Source organism: Eleutherodactylus coqui, chromosome 4, assembly GCF_035609145.1.
Source record: "Eleutherodactylus coqui strain aEleCoq1 chromosome 4, aEleCoq1.hap1, whole genome shotgun sequence".
Lineage (NCBI taxonomy): Eukaryota > Metazoa > Chordata > Amphibia > Anura > Eleutherodactylidae > Eleutherodactylus > Eleutherodactylus coqui.
Window position 1 is genome coordinate 156958560 of NC_089840.1, and position 22445 is coordinate 156981004.

At 46.4% G+C, this 22445-nt stretch overlaps 1 protein-coding gene across 1 annotated transcript in view; it reads left to right on the top strand.

Annotated features, from left to right (window-relative positions):
- Positions 1 to 22445, top strand: part of SARS1 (seryl-tRNA synthetase 1) — a 117638-nt gene that overhangs the window by 44553 nt on the left and 50640 nt on the right. The window lies entirely within an intron of this gene.

Consider the following 22445-nt stretch of genomic DNA (forward strand, 5'->3'; position numbering starts at 1 on the left):
ATTTACTCTAGAAAAAAGAAGGTTAAGAGGCGACCAAATAACCATGTATAAGTACATGAGGGGACAACACATGGATCTCTCCCGCGATCTGTTTACACCCAGGACCACGACGGTAACAAGAGGACATCCGCTACGATTAGAGGAAAGTAGGTTTCATCACCAACACAGAAAGGGGTTCTTTACTGTAAGAGCAGTTAGACTGTGGAACTCTCTACCGGAGGAAGTGGTGATGGCAAAATCCATAGAGAAGTTTAAAAGGGGACTTGATGTCTTTCTGGAGAAGGATATTACAGGATATAAATTTTAGTTTAAGTGTCAATCCTGGTATATAGGCAGGTAGGAACTATTAGGGGTTGATCCAGGGAACAGTCTGATTGCCATTAGGGAGTCGGGAAGGAATTTTTTCCCCAAAAGGGCTAATTGACTTCTGGCCTTGGGGTTTTTTGCCTTCCTCTGGATCAACACAGTAGGATAGACAGGCTGGACTAGATGGACAATGTCTTCATTCGGCCTTACATACTATGTTACTATGTTACCTTCAGCAAGAAGAGGAAAAAAAATCCAAATTCAAAACCCCCCTATAACATTTTATATTTCCATCACGTCCATCCTGACAGCACACATGGAGGTTGCCCGTGCTGTGCTCCTTGGGACAGGAAGAGGAAGAGTTCATAAGGTCACCTCCCACCATCCATCTCCAGTGTTTCTTCCTGTCCCAAACGGACACAAAGGAGAGTTCTCTGTGCCGAGGATGGAAGCTAGGAGCAATCGGTGACCGGAGTGGTTTACTCGCCGATGCGCGGGTAACTGTCCAGGTCTGAGCGGTCAAGGGCTGTGGCACCATCCAGGAGTCGACACCAACAATCTGGATCAACGGTAGGGGGACCTGCAGCAGGTGCTGCTGCGCTTCAGTCCCGGCGTCTAGCACAACGGACTCTGTGCTGGAGCTCAGAGCAGTCAGGAGACCGCAAGACCCGCGGCGTGTTGAAATGCATCATATGCTTAGGTCCCGGCATCCAGCGGCGGCTGGCTCCCAGTGAAGACACGGCGCCGCATCATATGCAAGGACGTCAGACGCACTGTACGGCGGCGTACCCATGAAGATACAACCAAAAGGATGAAGGCGCAGGCAATCAGGCGTGGCAAATGCGTCTGTATCTTGCGCTTAGGCGGTGACTAGCGACTGGCTCTGAGTGGTGGTGCAGCGCTGCGCCGTGCGTGATGAGGACATCAACGCACCAAATCCAAAAGTGGGGCGCTGGATTCGAATCCCTGAGAGTGTTGCCTACAGGATTCAAGCCCTGCATCTCCTCCTAACGCTATGGACAGCATGGAAATAGCAGGAGAAATTTACAAACTGTGAGTAGTCCACTTGGACAAAAAACTCATTACCTAATGGCACTCGTCTGTTATTACATGGATGAAACTCTATAGCCAAGCTATGCTGAGTAGTTCTTTAGAACAGAAGCTCATAGTATATGATTGATATAATGGCAATCACCTGTTGTTGCAGGATGAAACTCCATAGTAACGTCATAGTGAGTAGTTCTCTGGAAGAGAAACTCATAGTATACAATTGAGATAATGACAATCACCTGGTACTACAAGATAGAAAATCCATAGTCAAGACTTGGGAATGGCTAACCGGGGTGGAGCTAAAGTAATCTCCGCCAGATGGTCAGAGAACTAGTCTCTAACCCCAGCCAGGTCCCTCTAGACCAGCAATTAAGGGCCCGTGTTTATAAGTACCCTGAGGGGATGTGACACTATACCTTAAGCTGGATTAAAACACAAGTCTAGCAAAACGGGAGATCGAGAGTGTAGCTTAACAGTTCCTTACACTTTACACAAAAGGAAAAATATTATATAATATAAAGACCAGCTAGTAGAACTGATATCTGTGATATTAGAGTCACAGATACAAGTACAAACTTTAAATTCAACAGCTAAAGCAAAAAGGAGAAACTTAGAAAAAAGCTGTCTATCCATAGATTTAAAAAGCTTTTGGAACTCTGCAGTAAAATGCCTATAATTAATCTACAAGCGACCACCTTGTTCAAGCCCAGCTGAAAGACCTCATGAAATCTTATGAGACTGCATGTATTCTCCTGGAAACCATTATAGTAGCCACCTTGGTGGCATGCCCAGTGTGCCTGTGGCCCTCATAGCTAGGAGACCATCTGAAACTGCCAGGTGCCGCAGCACAAACGGGCAGATGAACCTATCAAAAGAGGGCTTGTGTAATAGCCTCTCTTTTGCCCTGAACGACCGTATCTCCAGGACCTAAAATATGTTTGCGCCTCCCTTTTTCTTTTTTCCTTGTAATGGTTATAGTTACACTCTCCCCTTCAAGAGCTCTTGAGCATTGAGATTCGGACTGAATACTTGGAGACGTTAATCCAGTTCTTTTAGTGGAACAGTTTGTTTTTTCATTTTTTAGGGTTCTTATTCATCTTTGCTTGGGCTGCTGACTTAACCATACTTTAAGTCAGAGTCCCTTAATCAGTACATTGCTAGATTTTTGTCGGAAATGAATTTGATTAGGTGTACGATTCCCCCGGGGTTAAGGAGAGCAGCGTCGCTGCACGTTGAACTCAAAGACGTATACTACATATTCCCATCCACCCATCCTAGTAAAATTCTATTAGATTACGGTTAAAAAGAGTTTGAAATTTTTTTTCAGCTGAACCCAGATACCCAAAAAGTTCTCGGACTATTCCTTGATTCCTCGAAGGGTTACTCCTTCCTCAAACAAAACTAGGGTTTTTTAGTCATAGGATCACTTGTCTGCAGGGTACACAGGTGACAGATGGGGGACCGTGGGGTTCCTGTCTGTCTTTCGCCTGCTCTAAATCCTCGATCTTATAGAGTTCAGGGCAGTTTAAATGTCAATTCAAATGGAAAATATAATTCGTGGAAAACACGTAAAAATATTATTGGCCAACGGTCTCTTATTCAGCACCAGACACAATCTTCAAATGTCTATCAAAAAAATATTCTCCTGGGCAGAGAACTAGATGGTCCTTATCAGCTATTCATCTAAAAGGCTCTCAATCTTATTTCAGATTTGAGGAGGAGGTTAGATCCAGGGAAATGGTACCTAAAACTAAACCTATTCGATATGTTTATCTGGCTTACCCCAGATAGACCTCTTGCATAAAAGATAATACAGGAATTTGTTCCTAAAGTCCAGCAAACAATCCCCTAGCACCAAAGGCATCTTCACAAGAATGAGACATGGATTTGGCATATCCTTTTGCCTCCTTCCCTTAATTTCTTGGCCTTGCATAAAAGCCAGAACAGCCGGACCAGGGTTGTATGCATTGCACAGCATTGTCAAAAGGCCCTGGTTCCTGTCATTGCCTTCAAGGCGATATGGACACTGATTCCGCTGGCCTCAGGCAGGACTTTTTGAGGTCTAGTGTTCTGTCAGGAAATCCTCTGCACGAAGCTGATGGCCTGGCTACTGAGCAGCAGAGACTGAGACATCAGTGATTATCGTCCAAGATAATACACACACTCTTAAGGGTTGAAAGAAATCCACCTCCAATATATGCAAGACTGTGGAGAAAACTTTGCAACTGGTATTAAGCAGATAGTCCAGATCCCAGCAGCCTCTATGAACATTTCTTTGAGGCTCGTACATTCAGTATCACGGAAAGACCCATCTATTATAGTAGCCTTGCGGGTAGTTATTACAACCCCGGGGCAGGTTGGTGAGATATAGGAATTATCCCGTAGAGTCCTACCTAACGGTGCTTGACAATAGGATAAGTCATGAGACTAGACTTATTTCTCTTTCCTAAAGCCGTGTTGACGTTCCAGGGAATAATTCTCCCTTCTTTCTGTCAGGTTTTTTTAAAAAAAAGTCAGCCGCTTGTGCAATTTAGATGTCAGACGTGCAGTCCTGACCTATTTCACAGGTCTCACAAACCTGATAGCTTATTCTTTAAACGTTAGAATAAGGGAAAACCAGCGTCTGAGGATACCATCGCTGGATGGATTAAAACATAATTTCAGGGAGCATCTAAAGCCAAAGATCTGCCTTCCCCCTGAGGGGTTGAGAGCCCACACTGCAAGGGCTCTCGCTTCCTCATGGACTGAACGTAGTGAAGCTCTACAGCACATTGGTAGAGCTACAAAGTAATGTAACACCCACACATAAAAAGCTGGGTGATTTGGTATACCTCCATGTGTGCTGTCAGGATGGACGAGATGGAAAGACTAGAATTAGGCTTACCGTTAACTCCTTTTCCATGAGTCCATCATGACAGCACATGCTTTCCCACCCTTGTAAATTACTGTATATTGTGCAGGTAAACATTTTTTACAAAAGTTTGTTTCAGCAACAATAAAAGACTAAGCCATGTGTCCATTGTGATGATTTGAAGTAACTGGAGATGGATGGTGGGAGGTGGCCTTAAGAACTCTTCCTCTTCCTGTCCCAAGGAGCAGAGGCGGAGCAACCTCCATGTTTGCTGTCATAATGGACTCGTGGAAAAGGATTTAACGGTAAACCTAATTCTAGTCTTTAATTGTGATACTTATTAAAATCTCCCAACACTCTCAAACCACTTACATAAAGCATGGCTACTAAAAACCATGTTGGATTTAACCCAACAAAATGGAGGATACTAGAAACCATAGTCTTCAAATCTATATTAAACCAAACCACAGGTATGGCACTTATGTACCAAGGATATAGACAATGCCTTGTAGTAAGCGTCTCTTCAGGTGATTATTTAGTCAGATAACTATTCTTACCATTTTACAGATAAAGGGGCATAGAGGTGTAGCCCCACAAACTCCCTATTATGCTGCTTGCACCAGGGTTTTCGCCTTGAAAAGGGCAATCCTGAACACTGATCCCTAGTTTTATCCCATAAATGTCCCTTAAAAATTCCTCCCAAAAAATTCCAAAGGGCCCTCATCAAGATCACTCCATGTCATAAAGTGTTTCTCCATTACAGATGGTAGGGTTCATCAGGGAATAAACATTTGCAAAGCTGCATGAAATGATATGAGATTGCAGCTCCTGCCATAGTGACAAGGATAGACTAGTAGCAATAGGATGGAACTGAAAGCGAAGAGACACAAATTAGATATTAGAAAAAACTTTCTGACAGTGAGGGTGATCAATGAGTGGAGCAGGTTACCACGGGAGGTGGTGAGCTCTTTAAATGGAAGTATTAAAACAAAGGATGGACAAATATCTGTCTGGGATGATTTAGCAAGTGGTTGGACCAGATGTCACTGGAGGTCCCTTCAAACTTTATCATTCTATGATGTCCACAGATAATAGATGGGAAATCAGAATATCCGCTACTAGTGATGTGTTTGCAAGAGACACATTTTTTTTTTAAAGATAATCATGTTGTGGGTGGCAAGATGGATGGAACACAGCATTCATTCTATGTGTAACAGTTATTTAAGATGTGTCAGTATACTAATTCACAGGGAAATTCTGTTTCAATGTCTACCACATAAAATTGACACGGAGGGCTGTTTTGTTTTCATACACTGTAAGCTGTATAACTATGAATGCCTGCTGATGATCGGATATATACAGCCCCCCTACAATAATGGGCTTATGAGACCAGCAGCAAACGTTATAGCTGAGACACCGCAACACTTACCATATTACTGATTGGGGACTTTGGCTCGGTGATAGACCCCTACTGGGATCGATTAGGGAAAACAGAAGATGTTAGACTTTACTGGGTCGTTTTCTACAGGAGACATCATTAATAGACTTGTGGCGGGCCAAACATCCAGACATCCAATGCTGTTTTTCCTACTCCAGCCCACACCACACTTTATCGCCCATTGATTTGGCAATAGGGAATACTAAACTATATAGCAACATTTCTAATATAACATATTTACCGAGGGCTCTATCTGGCCACTCACCATTAATGCTAGAAATACAACACACAGACTATGGGACACCTAAGCGCCGCGTATGGAAATTTAACACCTTCTGGCTGAATCGAATTAATTGCTCTGCTATCTCACAATCTCTACAGGGATATTTTCTATTAAATAGATCTACTGCTGACATCTTTACATTATGGGAGGCTATGACAGCCTTTCTAAGAGGTCTTTTAATTCAATATATACAGCCGATTAAGAGAAGCCGTGACAGAATTCAACGGGACTCTCAAAAACGTGGTAGATGTAGAACTTAGGTTTGTTACAAATAATACACAATCTACGCTATTGAGTGGGAGAGGGCATAGTTAGTGCTACAGAGCTATACACTAGATTTGGCAGCCACAAAATAGGGCTGAAGACAACAGAGCTATTTTGAGGAAGGGTATTAAATGTGGCATATGCTGGCAATTATAGCGCGGGCGCAGGGTGGCCCAACATATATCACTAGCTGACGGAATGAGCTGGGTACCATTTGACTCAGATGCACCCTCCATGAAACAAACAGCATATACATTTTACGCCTCCATATACATAGTAACATAGTTCATAAGGCCGAATGAAGACAATGTCCAGCCTGTCTATCCTCCTGTGTTGTTGATCCAGAGGAAGGCAAAAAACCCAAGAGCAGAAGCCAATTAGCCCTTTTGGGGGAAAAAAATTCCTTCCCGACTCCCTAATGGCAATCGGACTGTTCCCTGGATCAACCCTTAATAGTTCCTACCTGCCTGTATACCCGGATTAACAAATAACCTTAGATTTATACCCTGTAATATCCTTCCGCTCCAGAAAGACATCAAGTTCCCTTTTAAACTCCTCTATGGATTTTGCCATCTCCCCTTCCTGGCAGAGAGTTCCACAGTCTAACTGCTCTTACAGTAAAGAACCACTTTCTATGTTGGTGATGAAACCTGCTTTCCTCTAAACGTAGCGGATGCCCTCTTGTTACCGTCGTAGTCCTGGGTATAAACAGATCATGGAAGATATCCTTGTATTGTCCCCTCACGTATTTATACATAGTTTTTTGATCACCCTTTAGCCGTCTTTTTTCTTGAGTAAATAATCCCAATTTGGATAGCCTCTCTGGGTATTCCAGTCCCATCATTCCATGTATTAGTTTAGTTGCCCTTCTTTGAACCCCCTCCAGTACTGTAACATCTTTCCTGAGCATCGGTGACCAGAACTGTCCGCAGTATTCCATGTGGGGCCTGACTAGTGCCTTATATAATGGAAGGATAATGTTCTCGTCTTTCGCCCCTATACCTCTTTTAATGCACCCCAAGACTTTATTTGCCTTTGGAGCACAGTTCTACACTCTTCTACACTGCGGTCTTTGTTATCTACTCTGCTGCTGAAGAATGGAATTTGAGCTCTCCTTAAAATCATCGTTCAGCCGAAGAGTGAAAGATGGCAGCATGTAAATGAACTGTATGTCGATTCTAAGAGGATAGAGCGGCTCCTTTTAAGTATGTGATTTCTAAAATTCAGAATACTTTTTTGTAGAAAAGTTACTAGGGTGCTGTCAGTCCAGTAACAGTCACCAAAGATAACGGGGCATAGAAATGCTTAATTGTAAACAGGCAGACGGGGCAGAGGCGGTTAGATAGATGTGGGTGTGTGTATATACGATATTCATACATATATATATATATATATATATATATATATATATATATATATATATATATATATATATATATATTATACACACTGCGCGCGCGTGTGTGTGTGTGTGTGTGTATGATATATAATTACTAGCTGATATACTCGGCTTCGCCCTAGTTAATTTGGTACTGGTGTTTATCTGGTGTTCACACGGAAAATCTTATGAAGTGGTGCTTTTTTTTGAGATACCAAGGAAAAAAATATGTGCACCATTTTGCATGGTACTTTGCTTTACCCAGGAAACACCACGTGCAATGTTTCCTTTATATAAAACTAGCTGATATACCCGGCTTCGCCCGAGTTAATTTGGTACTGGTGTTTATCTGGTGGTCACACAGAAAATCTTATGAAGTCGTGGTTACTTTAGAGATACCGGAAAAACATATGTTCACCATTTTGCATAGTTCTCTGCGTTACCCAGGAAACGCCACGTGGAGGCAACCATGCGACGTTTCCTTTATATAAAATGACGTCAGGAAGTGAGAGAATTAGATTCCATGCGTAAAATCTGGACGGTTATTCTTTTGCATAGAATTGAATAATCGAGTTGCGACCCGTTAACTTTTCCTATTTATAACATAATCAATGCCCATGCCAAATTTCAAGTTTTCCCCAGTCGTCTCCACGACAGCACCAATTGAGATTGCCTCCTCCTGATAGGACAGGAACACACTGAGAGGTTAAAAGCTCCCCCCCTTCCCCATTTTCCTCAGTGTCTTCCTGTCCTGCCAGGAGGCAGGATCTCTGAGAGGAGCTGGTGGAGAAGCCAGCCAGGATTACTTACAGGCGGATCGGAGGGCAGTGGCTCAGCCTGTCCTCCCTTCCAAGCCAGACGACTCGCGGGACGCCACATGGGGTGGTAACCCCTGGGCCAGGTTCCTCCCGTGGCGGCCCATGGTGGGTATAAAGCGGGAGCCTCAGTCCCCCTCGTCCTCCCTGCAGAAGTTAGAGCGCGGTGCTCCAGGAAGCCCTTCGTCGGGGGGCGGGGCGCCGCGTTACGTGTCCAGCGCGATGACGTCATCGCGTCTGCATCAGGCGCGGAGGGGGCGGGGCTTAGCGCAGGAGCGCGAAAATTTAAAAAAAAATAGGAACCTGAGAGAAGCCAGAACAAACCAGCACTACAGGTCGCAGGGTGTCTGCAGCATTGGTATAGTAATGAGTGCTCCAGCCCCAGAGACAGCTGAAACCTCAGCCTCAGCGGCCATAAGTAGCCAGTGCGGCAAAAAATAAAATGCAAATATCCAGTGTATTGTGTATGGAAAATTGCATATTTACCCGCAAAAAATGCTTTATTTGTCAGGGGGATAAGACACCCCCAGAACAAAACTCAGAAAATGCGTGGAATGCGGGATAAAACTGCCAGCTACGTTCCAGAGGCCTCTATGCAAGGCATGCGTAGCTAGGCTAGTTAAAGAGGACTCGGGAGGACGTTAGGAAGCTGGTGAAAGAAGAGGTAGATCAGCCCTAACGTCACAGCTAGCTCCGCCAGCGAAACGCCAGAAAAGGACGTATGTTCCTGACGAGCCTTCCGACTCCGAGAGTTCTATCGGGTAGGAGCAAGAGGAACAGGCGGCCGAGGAGTCGTCAGATTAGGAGGACTACAAAAAATACTTATTCCATCAGTACGACTTAGTGGAATTGATTAAGTCAGTCAGGGCTACACTAAAAATGGAAGAGCCCAGAGAACCACGTACCCTACAAGATGAGATATTTGGGGGACTAGGGGAGAGGCGCAAGCATACCTTCCCTGTCCACAAGAATATCACCAAAATAATCCAAAAAGAGTGGAGGACGCCGCACAGTTAAAAGATCCCATGGATCGCAAAGCTGAGGGCCTTCTAAAGAAATCATGGGAGGCAGCGGCAAACATACTTAGGCCAGGGATCGCAGCCACTTGTGTGGCGCGAACTCTGGGGGTATGGCTAGAACAGCTACAGCTACACCTAACCAATAAGACGCCGAGGGAACAGATCCTAAATTCCCTTCCGATCCTGCGTATGGCAACAAATTTCCTAGCGGACGCCGTGGCCGAAACTGTCAAACTCTCGGCGACAGCTACAGCCCGGTCTAACTCAGCCAGAAGAGTGTTATGGCTGAAATCGTGGTCAGGTGACCTAGCCTCAAAAAATAAGCTATGCGCCCTCCCGTTCTACGGCCAGTTTTTGTTCGGACCGGACCTTGACAAGATTCTAGAGAAGGCGGCCGACAAAAAGCAGGGATTCCCGGAAGAAAAGCCACAGAGGGAAGACTTCCTTCTGGGCCCCAAGGCAACAGCCAGAGGCCTACCGAGGCAAGGGCAAGACAGGCCGCTGGAGTTACCCCAAGGGGGGCAGAGGAAGGAACATCCTCTTTAACCCCCACCAGGGGGAGCCAAAGCAGAGACCCTGACGCCATCCCCGTAGGGGCAAGGCTGGGGGGCTTTGTGGATCAAGGGGCCGTGATTTCCGAAGGCCCATGGATCCCAAAGATCTTACGGCAGGGATACCGGATAGAGCTGGTGTCCCTCCCCAGAAGAAAATTCATTATCACGGGAGGCTCCAAACAGTTAGATCTACTAAGGCAGAGCGTTGGGGACCTGCAACAACTAAATGCAATATCCCCCATACCGCAAAACGAGGAAACCCAGGGCCATTATTCCAGGCTCTTCCTAGTAAGGAAACCCTGTGGGAAACAGCGGATGATAGTGAACCTGAAACCTCTGAACACCTGCATCAGATACAGAAAATTCAAGATGGAGTCCATCTCCTCAACGATAAAGTTGATTCCCAAAGGAGCCTACATGGCATCCATCGATTTAAAGGATGCTTATTTCCACGTACCGATCCACGAGGGGTCCCGGAAATACCTAAGGTTCGCAGTGGATATGGGCAAAGGAATAGAGCACCATCAATTCAGATGCCTGCCCTTCGGGATCTCCTCAGCACCCAGAATCTTCACCAAAATTATGGCAGAGGTAGCCGCCTACCTGAGGAAGAAGTTGGTCCTAATAGTACCCTACCTGGATGATATTTTAATAATAGCAGAGTCCAGAGAACTCCTAACGAAACACCTGAGGATAGTGCTAGAACTTCTCCATTTCTTAGGATGGATCATAAACTGGGAAAAATCCAGCCTAGATCCCGACAAACAGAAAACGTTTCTGGGTATAACGCTCGACTCAGAATCGCAATGCTCCTGCCTACCCAAGGAGAAAATACAAAAAATCCGACGGCTAGTCAAAACCTTTTTACGGAGACTATTATGCACAATTCGGGAAGCCATGTCTCTCCTGGGAAGCTTGACTTCATGCATTCCAGGAGTGGCAGGGGCCCAGGCTCACACCAGAGCCCTGCAAGCCTCAGTCCTATCCACGTGGGACAAAAAGCAGTCCTCTCTAGGGACAAGAATGTACATTCCAAGCGCGGTGAAAACATGCCTGCGTTGGTGGGCATCCCCAGAGAACCTGCGGAGAGGGGTTCATTGGCTACAAAACCCAGCCACTCGCATCACAACGGATGCAAGCGCCTGGGGATGGGGAGCGCATGTGGGGAACCAGTTCTTTCAGGGCCCATGGCCTCAAAGGACAAAAGAACAGTCCTCAAATTACAGGGAACTACAGGACCAGCATATAAAGATACTGTCAGACAATATCACCGCGGTCGCCCATATACGACACCAAGGGGGCACAAGATCTCCCGCTCTGCAAAACATCGCACAGAAAATTTTCCACTGGGCAGAGGGCCGGATCCTCTCGATCATGGCAACCCATTTGAAGGGGACGCTAAACCAAAAGGCGGGCTTTCTCAGCAGGACGCAAATAGACCCAGGAGAATGGTTTCTCTCCCTGAAAGCATTCAGAATCCTGATCAACCAGTGGGGGACACCACAATTGGACCTGTTCGCAACCAGGGAAAATGCCAAAGTAAGCAATTTCTTCTCCCTCCGGCCAGGAGATCGTCCGACAGCAGTAGACGCCCTAGGCCAAGACTGGGGAGAGAAGGCTGGTGTATGCCTTTCCTCCTATACCGTTGATCCCCAGAGTCTTACAACATTTCAGAACCCAGGTATGCACACTTATCCTGGTGACCCCCTTCTGGCCCAAAAGAAGCTGGTTCGGTCTTGTAGCAACATTGAGCATCCAGGACCCAGTCATCTTCCCTACCTGGACAGATCTATCGCAGGGGCCACTGAGCCATCCGAGCCTAGACAAGCTCCACTTAACAGCATGGCTCTTGAGGAATCCTCACTAAAAGAGAAGGAATTCTCAGAGAGAGTAGTAGAAACGTTAATGTCCAGCAGAAAAAAGACTACCCACCTTATCTACCAGAAAGTTTGGAGAAGGTTTTCCTCATGGAGACAGGGAAGGGATCGCTGGGATTCTATCCCGGACATCCCTCTAATCTTAGAGTTCTTGCAGGAGGGCCTAGAGATGGGCCTCTCTCCAAGCACCCTGAAGGTCCAGGTCGCAGCCCTTAGCGCCATATGTGACACAAAGTTCGCAGACAACAGATGGGTCAACAGGTTCCTAGTAGCAACAACTAGATTACGGCCTAGGCCCATAAATCTTTTTCCAGACTGGAACCTTAATTGGGCCCTAAGGGCCATGACAACGGTACCATTCGAGCCGATCGAAGCACTACCCATAAAAATGCTTACTATCAAGACCATTTTCCCCATGACATCATGACAGCATACGCTGGAGGTTGCTCACCTGCTGACCTGAAGGGACAGGAAGAGGCAGAGTATAAAAAGAACCTCCCCTCCACCAACACCAGTGTTTTTCCTGTCCCTTCAGGACAGCAACGGCAGAGCTCCAGCGACGCTGTCCCATGCCGGAGGAGGACTTACCGGCGAAGCGGCGGCGTTTTTCTTCGGGCAGCCCCGGCAACCCCAGTGGGAAGGACCCCATCTGGGCGCTTTCCGGGGACTGCGTGGGCCGGGGTCCAAGTACGGGCTGCCGGCACCACTGCGGCCGTCATTTCAGGCGGCGGCCGCCATCTCCGGGTCCAGGGCCGACAGGGCGGCGCGGTGACATCAGACGCTTCGCAAAGGGGGCGTGGCCCGCGAAGGGGCGTGACCTGGCGCGGCCGGCGCCGAAGTTAAAAATCTGCTGCCCCGGCATCAGCTGGTGGTGTTTCCCCACGCTAAGGAACGATCCTAAGTACAGGAAGTGTTCCGGCAAGATGCAAGATGTCAGCCAGAGACCCTCCAAACTGTAAGTGGTCCGGTGGACCAACCTACACCTGCACTACATACACTTCCCGACTAACAGAGTCTCCCTTGTCTTACAGGACGGGGATACTCAAAAACCGAGGGAGGCTAGACGAAGGAGTAAAAAATGTCCAGTATGTCTAACCAAACTCGACGACTCCTGCACAAAAACGTTATGTGCTACCTGTTCCGCAAAAGTTATGCAGGAGGAAAAAACTTCCCTTATGGCCGAAATTCGGTCAGTCGTCCGGGAAGAAGTGCAGTCCTCCCTCTCGGACCTCCAACCGGGGCCTTCCGGGGTTACACGCAGGTCGGTTCCGGCGGTGTCTGAGTCCGACTCCGACATAGCGGAAAATATGGATTTTGACGGGGAAGTGACGCAGGAGGACAAGAAATATCTTTTCTCTACCTCAGACATGGATCAACTGCTAAAAGCTGTACGCAGAACCATGCAGGTGGAGGAAGATGTGCAGCAACCCCGCACAGTCCAGGAGGATATGTTCGCGGGGTTACTCCCGCAACGGAAATCTTCATTCCCCGTAAACGCCACACTCAAGCAGCTTATTCTAAATGAGTGGGAGAGCGTGGATCAGGCTCCGCTAATCCCTAGGGAATTCAAAGAACGTCTTTTGTTTCCGGGAGATGAGGTGTCCTTTTTGGACGAGATACCAAAAGTCGATGCGGCAATTGCCATGGTATCTAGAAAGTCCGGATTACCCTTTGAGGATACGTCCCACTTAAAGGACCCGTTGGACCATAAGGTGGACACAACCATGCGTAAAGCCTGGTCTACCTCCGGTCTGATCATGAAATCCAACATCGCGGCCACTTCCGTGGCTCGTTCCATGGCAATCTGGTTGGACCAATTCGCAGCCCTAGTCGACCAAAAAGCCCCTAGGGAGGAGTTCGCAAGTGGCATCCCTCTGCTACGGATGGCAACAGGGTTTCTGGCGGATGCTTCAATGGAAACAGTCCGCTTCGGAGCCCGCATGGCAGCACTATCGAACACCGCCAGAAGGGCAGTGTGGGTAAAAGAGTGGTCGGGGGACTCAGCTTCCAAAAATAGGCTATGTACCCTACCGTTCCGGGGCAGGCGCATATTTGGACCAGACCTGGATCGTCTGCTGGAGAAAGCAGCTGACGAGTCACGGACTACCTGCCACCAGACCACCCAAGAGACCCTTCACTCCTCATCCCTCGTCCACGTACGCGGGGAAGGGGAAGACCGGAAGATGGTCTTATCCAAAGGGCGGAAGGGGTAAGACTTTAACTTTTGTCCCTCAGCCCATACTTTTGGGCCCGGTAGGGGGCAGACTGGCTCGCTGTTCCAATAGCTGGCGTAGTATTACAACTAACGAGTGGGTACTGCACCTAGTGGCGGAGGGGTACAGGATCGAGCTACTATCCCGCCCCCCGGACAGATTTATGATAACCCCAACCCAGTCTCCAGGCCTAGAACAGGCTCTGTTGGAGGGCGTACGGAACCTGCAGGGCCTCGGCGCGGTTATCCCGGTCCCCAAGAAGGAACAGGGAAAAGGTTTCTATTCCCCCCTCTTTCTGGTTCCCAAACCGGATGGCTCCCACCGCAGCATTATCAACCTCAAACAACTGAATGGATTCATTGAATATAGGAAATTCAAAATGGAAACCATTAGAACTGCAACTCCTCTAATTGCCAGAGATAACGTAATGGCTACAATAGACCTTAAGGATGCCTATTTTCACATCCCTATTTACGCCAACTCACAAAAGTTCCTGAGGTTTGCGCTGAGGGTGGAGGGGGAAATCTGCCACTTTCAGTTCGTCTGCCTCCCATTTGGAATCTCCTCGGCTCCGCAAATTTTTTCCAAGGTCGTGATAGAAATGGTGGCCTTCTTACGAAATCAGGGTGTCATGATCATCCCCTACTTGGACGACTTCCTATTGGTGGCAGATTCCCCGTCTACTCTGAGATCACACTTGGAGCCCACATTGCAATTATTTAAGGAGCTTGGCTGGATTATTAACGAGTCAAAATCCAACATGGAGCCAGAAACCAGGAAGAAATTCCTGGGTGTCATCCTGGATTCCAGTCTACAAAATTCGTCCCTTCCTCCCCTAAGAAAACATCTTATCATAGAGGAATGTTCCAACCTCTATAAAAAACATAGGGTAACGATAAGAGACGCAATGCGGATCCTGGGACTAATGACTTCGTGCATCGGCGTGGTCCCCTGGGCCCAGTTCCATAGTCGCGGACTCCAGTCACTAATTCTCCGGAATTGGGACAAGTTGCAGGCTTCGCTTGATCAGACAATCCCTATTTCGGCGGAAGCCAGAGCTTCACTCCGTTGGTGGGTGTCGTCGGACAACCTGTCTCAGGCATCCGATTGGAATTTGGACCCGGCAGTAATTATCACGACCGATGCCAGCGCCAAAGGGTGGGGGGCCCACTTTGAAGGCGGTTATGTACAGGGGGCCTGGGACATTCACGAGAAAGCTAGCTCATCGAACTTTAGGGAGCTTAAAGCGGTATGGAAATCCCTGCGTAGCCTGCAAACACGGTTAGTGGCGAAGCATGTGAGGATCTTCTCAGACAATATGACAACAGTATCACTCATTCGCCACCAGGGTACCACCAGGAATCCTCCACTACAACGACTGGCGGGGCGGATCCTTCAATGGGCGGAAGGCACAACAAAGTCCCTATCGGCCTTTCATATAAAAGGAGCCGAGAACTCAGCCGCGGACTTTTTAAGCAGAAGGAAAGTGGACCCAGGAGAGTGGGAACTCCATCCAGAGGTGTTCAGCCTTCTTGTGGAGAAGTGGGGGGTACCAGAAGTAGACCTCTTTGCGTCAAGCACAAACACCAAATGTCGGCTTTTCTTTTCCAGAGGCGCAGAGAAACAGGCCTTGGGCACGGACGCTCTCTCTGACCCCTGGGATTGGGACCTAGCGTATGCCTTTCCCCCTCTACCACTAATCCCGCTCCTGCTAAGGAAATTACTGCAGTCAACCCTAACAGTAATTTTTGTAGCACCATATTGGCCCAAAAGACCGTGGTTCCCCCTCCTGAGATCCCTGTCAGTGGGAGAGCCCTTCCACCTTCCAACAAGACCGAACCTACTGTCGCAGGGCCCTCTTCTGTACCCGGAAGTTCACAAGTTCAGGCTTACGGCCTGGAGCTTGAGCGGGTAAAGTTCCTAGGGAAGGGTCTTTCCTCTAATGTTATTTCCACCATTAGCGAGAGCCTTAAACCCTCGACACACAAAATCTACTCCAAAGTCTGGAAAAATTTTTCGGAGTGGTTAGGCCAGGACATCCAGCAGCTGGACCAGCCAGACGTCCGTAAAATCTTAGATTTTCTCCAGGCGGGCCTGGATAAAGGTTTGAGTCCGAATACCCTCAAAGTCCAAATTGCGGCCTTGGGGGCATTCTTCGATCTCGCGCTGGCGGAGCACAGGTGGATTAGGAGATTTCTTAGAGGGGCGAGCAGATTACATCCATTCACACGGCCCACGGCACCACCCTGGGATCTGACCATAGTCCTTCAGGCCTTCTGCGACCCCCCCCCCCCCCCCCCCCCCATTCGAACCGATTACGGATCTATCCATCGCCTGGCTGACGTACAAGGTAGCCCTGCTTGTGGCAGTTACGTCGGCCAGACGCGTGGGGGAAATCCAGGCCCTCTCACGAAGGGCCCCATATATGACTATCCACCCAGACAAAATAGTTTTTTCTTTAGACCCATCCTTCCAGCCTAAAGTATTGTCAGATTTCCACAAGGGCCAACCAATAGTTATTCCAGCCTTTTGCCAAAATTTCAAAAATGGAAAAGAACAAAAGCTCCATAATATAGACGTCAAAAGAGCGGTACTAGCGTACCTTGAGGCAACGGAAAGTTTCAGGAAGTCTGACAAACTTTTCGTTCAATTTCAGGGGCAGGCCAAAGGAAAGGCCGCTTCTAAAGATGCGATCGCCAGGTGGCTCAGGAGAGCCATCCAGGAGGCTTACAAGGCCAAGGGCATCCCCCCTCCAGAAGGATTGAAGGCCCACTCAACGAGAGCGGTGGCATCCTCCTGGGCAGAGAGAGCGCACGCGTCGATTTGAGCAAATCTGTAACGCAGCCACATGGACTTCAGGCCATACTTTCATTAAACATTATAGGCTGGACTTTAAATATAGTCAGGACGCATCCTTCGGTAGGAAGGTGCTCCAAGCCGTAATCCCTCCCTAAAAAGCCCATGCCACTTATTTGGTATTCCTCCAGCTTTTCTGTCATGATGTCATGGGGAAAACGGGAATTTTTTCTTACCGATAATTCCCTTTCTGGAAGACATCATGACAGCATACGGGCTTTCCCCCCCCCCCCCCCCCACCAACATGGTTACCCTAGTTTGTCCAACACATGAGGTAATGTGTATGCTTTGACTTTGTCTTCTGAGGTGTGTGATGTCAATAAAAACACACCTTCTGGTTAAATAGCTGGTCACTGTGGTCATTTGGAACGCACTGGTGTTGGTGGAGGGGAGGTTCTTTTTATACTCTGCCTCTTCCTGTCCCTTCAGGTCAGCAGGTGAGCAACCTCCAGCGTATGCTGTCATGATGTCTTCCAGAAAGGGAATTATCGGTAAGAAAAAATTCCCGTTTTTTCTTCGTAGCCATCACCTCCGCAAGACGCGTTAGCGAGCTGCAGGCCTTGTCCATTCGCCACCCGTTCCTGAAAATCTTGGACACCAAATTAGTATTTAAAACGGACCCGGCGTTTATGCCAAAAGTAGTATCACATTTTCATAGGTCCCAAGACATAATAATTCCCTCATTTTTTAGTAAACCTAAAAACGAGGAAGGAAAAAACCCTAAACTGCCTGGACGTTAGGAGAGCAGTCTTAGGCTACATAGAGGCGACAAGCCACTGGAGGCGGGACGACAACTTGTTCGTCCAGTTCAGTGGCCCAAATAAAGGGAGCAAAGCAGCAAAAAAGCTCCATAGCCAGGTGGATCCGCCTGGCCATCATAGAGTCCTGTAAAGCCCTCGGGAAGGAAATCCATTTAGCTCTTAAAGCCCATTCTACAAGGGCAGTAGCTTCCTCATGGGCCGAACATAGCTCAGCTTCGGTCGAGCAGATACGCAAAGCCGTAGTCTGGAAGAAACCCCACGTTTGTTAAACACTATAGGGTAAAAGTGCAGCAGGACGAGGACATGGCCTTCGGCCGCAAAGTCCTCTCGGCAGCAATCCCACCCTAGGGAAACTTTAGTTGGTACGTTTCAATTGGTACTGTCGTGGAGACGACTGGGGAAAAAATGGATTATACCTACCTGATAATCAGGTTTCCAGTAGTCTCCACGACAGCACCCGTACCTTCCCCCCCTAAATTGATAGAAAAGAAACTATATAATATAATTTTAATTTTAAAAAAAACCCGGCAAAATTTAAGTTGAGCTCCTACCCCGGCAATTCGTTAGAATCCACTGAGGAAAGTGGGGAAGGGGGGAGCTTTTAACCTCTGTGTGTTCCTGTCCTATCAGGAGGAGGCAATCTCAATTGGTGCTGTCGTGGAGACTACTAGAAACCTGATTATCAGATAGGTATAATCCATTTTTTTTTTTTATGACATCGGGAAGTGAGAGAATTAGATTTTGTACGTAAAATGTGGCCGCTAATTCTTTTGCGCTTAGAATTAAACAATCGAGGTGGGACCCATTAACTTTTCCTATTTATGACATAATCAATGCCCGTTCCAAATTTCATGTTTCTATGACGCCAAGAAGTGAGAGAATTAGATTCCGTACGTAAAATTTTGACGCTATTTCTTTTGCATAGAATTGAGTAATCGAGTTGGGATCCATTAGCTTTTCCTATTTATGACATATTCAATGCTTGTGCCAAATTTCACGTTTCTATGACACCGGAAAGAGAAAAATACATTCCGTACGTAAAATTTCGACGCTAATTCTTTTGCGCTAGAATTGAACGAGTTGGGACCCAATTATTTTCCTATTTTGGAGATAATCTATGCTTGTGCCAAAATTCATATTTCTACGACATCGGGAAGTTAGAGAACTTTTGGCCGGATGGTCGGTGGGTGGGTGAGGGAGTCGGTGAGTGCTTTCGGCTATATATAGATAACATCAGGAAATAAATTAGATTACGTACGTAAAATTTGGATGCAAATTCTTCTGCGCTTAGAATTGAATAATCGAGTCGGGACCCATTAGCTTTTCCTATTTATGACAGTCAATGCTCGTGCTGAAATTCAAGTTTCTAGCACATAGGGAAGTGAGAGAATTAGATTACGTACGTAAAATTTGGGCGGTAATTATTTTGCGCTTAGAGTTAAATCGAGTTGGCACCCATTAACTTTCCTATTTTGGACATAATCTATGCTTGTGCCAAATGTCCTGCTTCTACGACATCGGGAAGTTGGAGAATTAATAGTCAGTCAGTGAGTGAGTCTGTGAGGGCTTTCATGATGTATATTAAATTAGTTTTATATATATATATATTAGCTGATATACCCGGCTTCGTCCGAGTTAATTTGGTACTGGTGTTTATCTGGTGTTCACACGGAAAATCTTATGAAGTCGTGGTTACTATAGAGATGCTGAGGAAAAAAATATGTTCACCATTTTGCATGGTTCTTTGCGTTACCCAGGAAACAGCTTTCGTGTATGTATGTATAATAGTCATTAATATAAAATATAATAGTGATAAAAGCAAAGTGATAAAAATAACTGGTCTGATGTTGGATTATCCATAAACTTCAGTACCCAGCTAGGGGATAGTTAATATCTATGTAAAATAAAGCATAAATACTAGTGTTAAAACCAAATTATTAGCGATATTAGTTTAATATAACAATAGATAAAGTATAATAAATATATTTCCTACTGTTCTGGGAATTGTAAAAAAAAGTGTAAATGTCTGTAACATAATATAATCATGCCCACGGCACGTGCAGATTTCTATAGCCGGCTGCACTGTGAGTGACCGCAGATTTGATTTTTAATAGCTTGCGGGGGAATGCGGATATACAACGGATCATCCGCGCGCAAAAAAAAAAAAATCGCAACCCCACCCCCAGCCTTTTTCCCACCTTTCTAATTGATTTTAACCATCAAATAAAAAAATGTATTTGCAGAAGCACTGCGTACCACTCGCTCCCATAAAGATGAATGGAGCTAATCTGTGGTAATATCGAGCATGCTGCGATTTCTTTTCCGCGCATCAAATCTGCATTTGTTAACTCCTTATTGACCAAGCCTGTTTGCGCCTTAATGACCAAACCAAATTTTGGGAATCTGATGTGTCACTTTAACATAGATTAACTCCATAAAGGTTTTGCATATCCAAGTAATTCTGACATTGTTTCTTTGCTACATGTTGTACTTCATTTAGGTGGTAAAAATAGTTCGCTAGAATGTGTATATTTATTAAAAGCGCCAAAATTTAAAAAATTATTTTTTTCATATTTTCAATTGTAATATACCTAATATGTGCAAACATGCTGTACAATTTTTTGATTCTATCTACTTTATTTTGGATGCACATTTGAAAAGCTTTCTTTTTTTGTTTTCATCCATTTAGGAGACGTACAAATTTATCATTGATTATCAACATTTTGAGGAACACTTTGCAATCTTGGCTTGGTGTAGGAAAACAAAGACTCATAGATGTCAGAATGATAGATACAAATGACCCCATTTTAAAAACACCCCTTAATATATTCACTGAGGAGTCTTATGAGTATTTTCACCCCACAGTTCTTTTTCAGGAGTTAATGCAATTTAGAGGAGAAAAAATAAAATGTCATGTTTTTGCAATTGTCATTTTAAAGACAGGATTTTTTTTCTATAGTGCACATGAAAATCAGAATTTACACCCCAAAATGGGTACCCGGGTTTTTCCTGTGTTCAGAAACATACCCGTTGTGGCCCTAATATTAAGTCTGTATGCACAATGGGGCCCAAACCGAAAGGAGTAACCGGTGACTTTCAGAACAGACATTTTGTTTAAAGGCGTTTTAGGCCACATTGCACACTTGTAAAGCCCTTAAGCAGCCAAAACGATATAGAACCCCACAAATGACTTCATTTTGAAAACTAGACCCCTCAACGAATTCATCTAGGGGTGTACTGTGTATTTTGTGTCAAGTATTTTTTTCTAGTGCCAAGTCAAAGGCTAGTGGCAAAGCTTCACAACAGCTGCTATATCTGCTTCTTTTTCCTGCACTCACTGCAGTTCCATGCTTGGGGCCAAGTCGGCATTCCATAGCAATGACACATGCCAAATGCAGATGGGCCAAATCAGAATATACGCACTCCTTATGTCTGGACATCAGTGACCTCATTAAGATTTCCTAATCTGTGGTGTAGTGCCTAGCTCATTTTATGCTCTGGCTCTTCCGGCCTCCCCATCAACTAATGTGCAGGCTAGGGCTTATAAAAGGGCTAGATGCACACAATCCCACCAATCATCTGCCTCTTATTTTGTCAATTTTCCCACACCTCCAAGGGTTCAGTCCAAAACCACCTCCGCACCTAGAAATGTGGAGTCAGAGGGTAAGATTTCCACTCCAAATCTGGTTGAAGAACAGACTACGAATGGCCCTTTTACATTGATGTAGAACCTCATGTTTCTACTTTGTTTGAGAAAATGAGCTTGTAATGTTATCAGCAGCTCTTGCAGCCTGTTTACATGGGACAAATCATTGTTGGGAATCGTGAACTTTCAGGGCTCATGTCCACGGGCAAAATAAGAATTAAAATCCGCAGCAGATTTTAACTCTTCTCCTGCCCGCGGATCCGCACCCCATAGGGATGCATTGACCACCCGCGGGTAGATAAATACCTGCGGATGGTCAATAAAAAGGATTTTTTTAAAAATGGAGCATGAAAAAATCTGGACCATGCTCCATTTTCATGCGGGTCTCCCGCAGGGTCGGCTCCCGCGGGCTTCTATTGAAGCCTATGGAAGCCGTCCGGATCTGCGGGAGACAAAATTCGGAATTTACTCACATGCTCCGTTTCTTCTCTTCGCGGCGGCGCCATCTTCTCTCCGTCGCGGCCGGATCTTTTTTCTTCGGGACGGCGCATGCGCGGGGCACGTCACCGACGTCATCATGCGCATCCGCCGAGCCAAAGAAAAAAGATCCGGCCGCGACGCAGAGAAGATGACGCCGCGGCGAAGAGAAGAAACGGAGCGGATGGGAGGTGAGTTTATTCTCATTTATTCTTATTTTCAGCCCTCATGTCCGCGGGGCAGGAGGGACCCGCTGCAGATTCTACATGGAGAATCCGTAGCGGGCCTGATTTTCCCCGTGGACATGAGGCCTCAGTTGCAAGGACCTGTTGCCGGCTTCTGCGCATGCATGCCAGCTGGTAAATTGTCGGGTGCATACGCAGAAGGCCAGAGAGTCCAGGAAATATAAATGTTAAATCTCCCTGCTAGCTAAGATAGGTGAGAGGAAGGTTGAAGTGCGATCTACTCACCGATGCAATTGGAGAGGGGAGATGAAACTTCTCACCAGAGGCCACTGCCAGCCTCCACAAGTGGACTCCTCATACAGCATTGTTCAGATCGCTACCTGTAATGCCAATATAACTTACAAGAAGTCCCCTCTGCATGTAAACTCTAACACGATCATCCTCCACGGACCTTCCCCAGCTTCTGTGCATG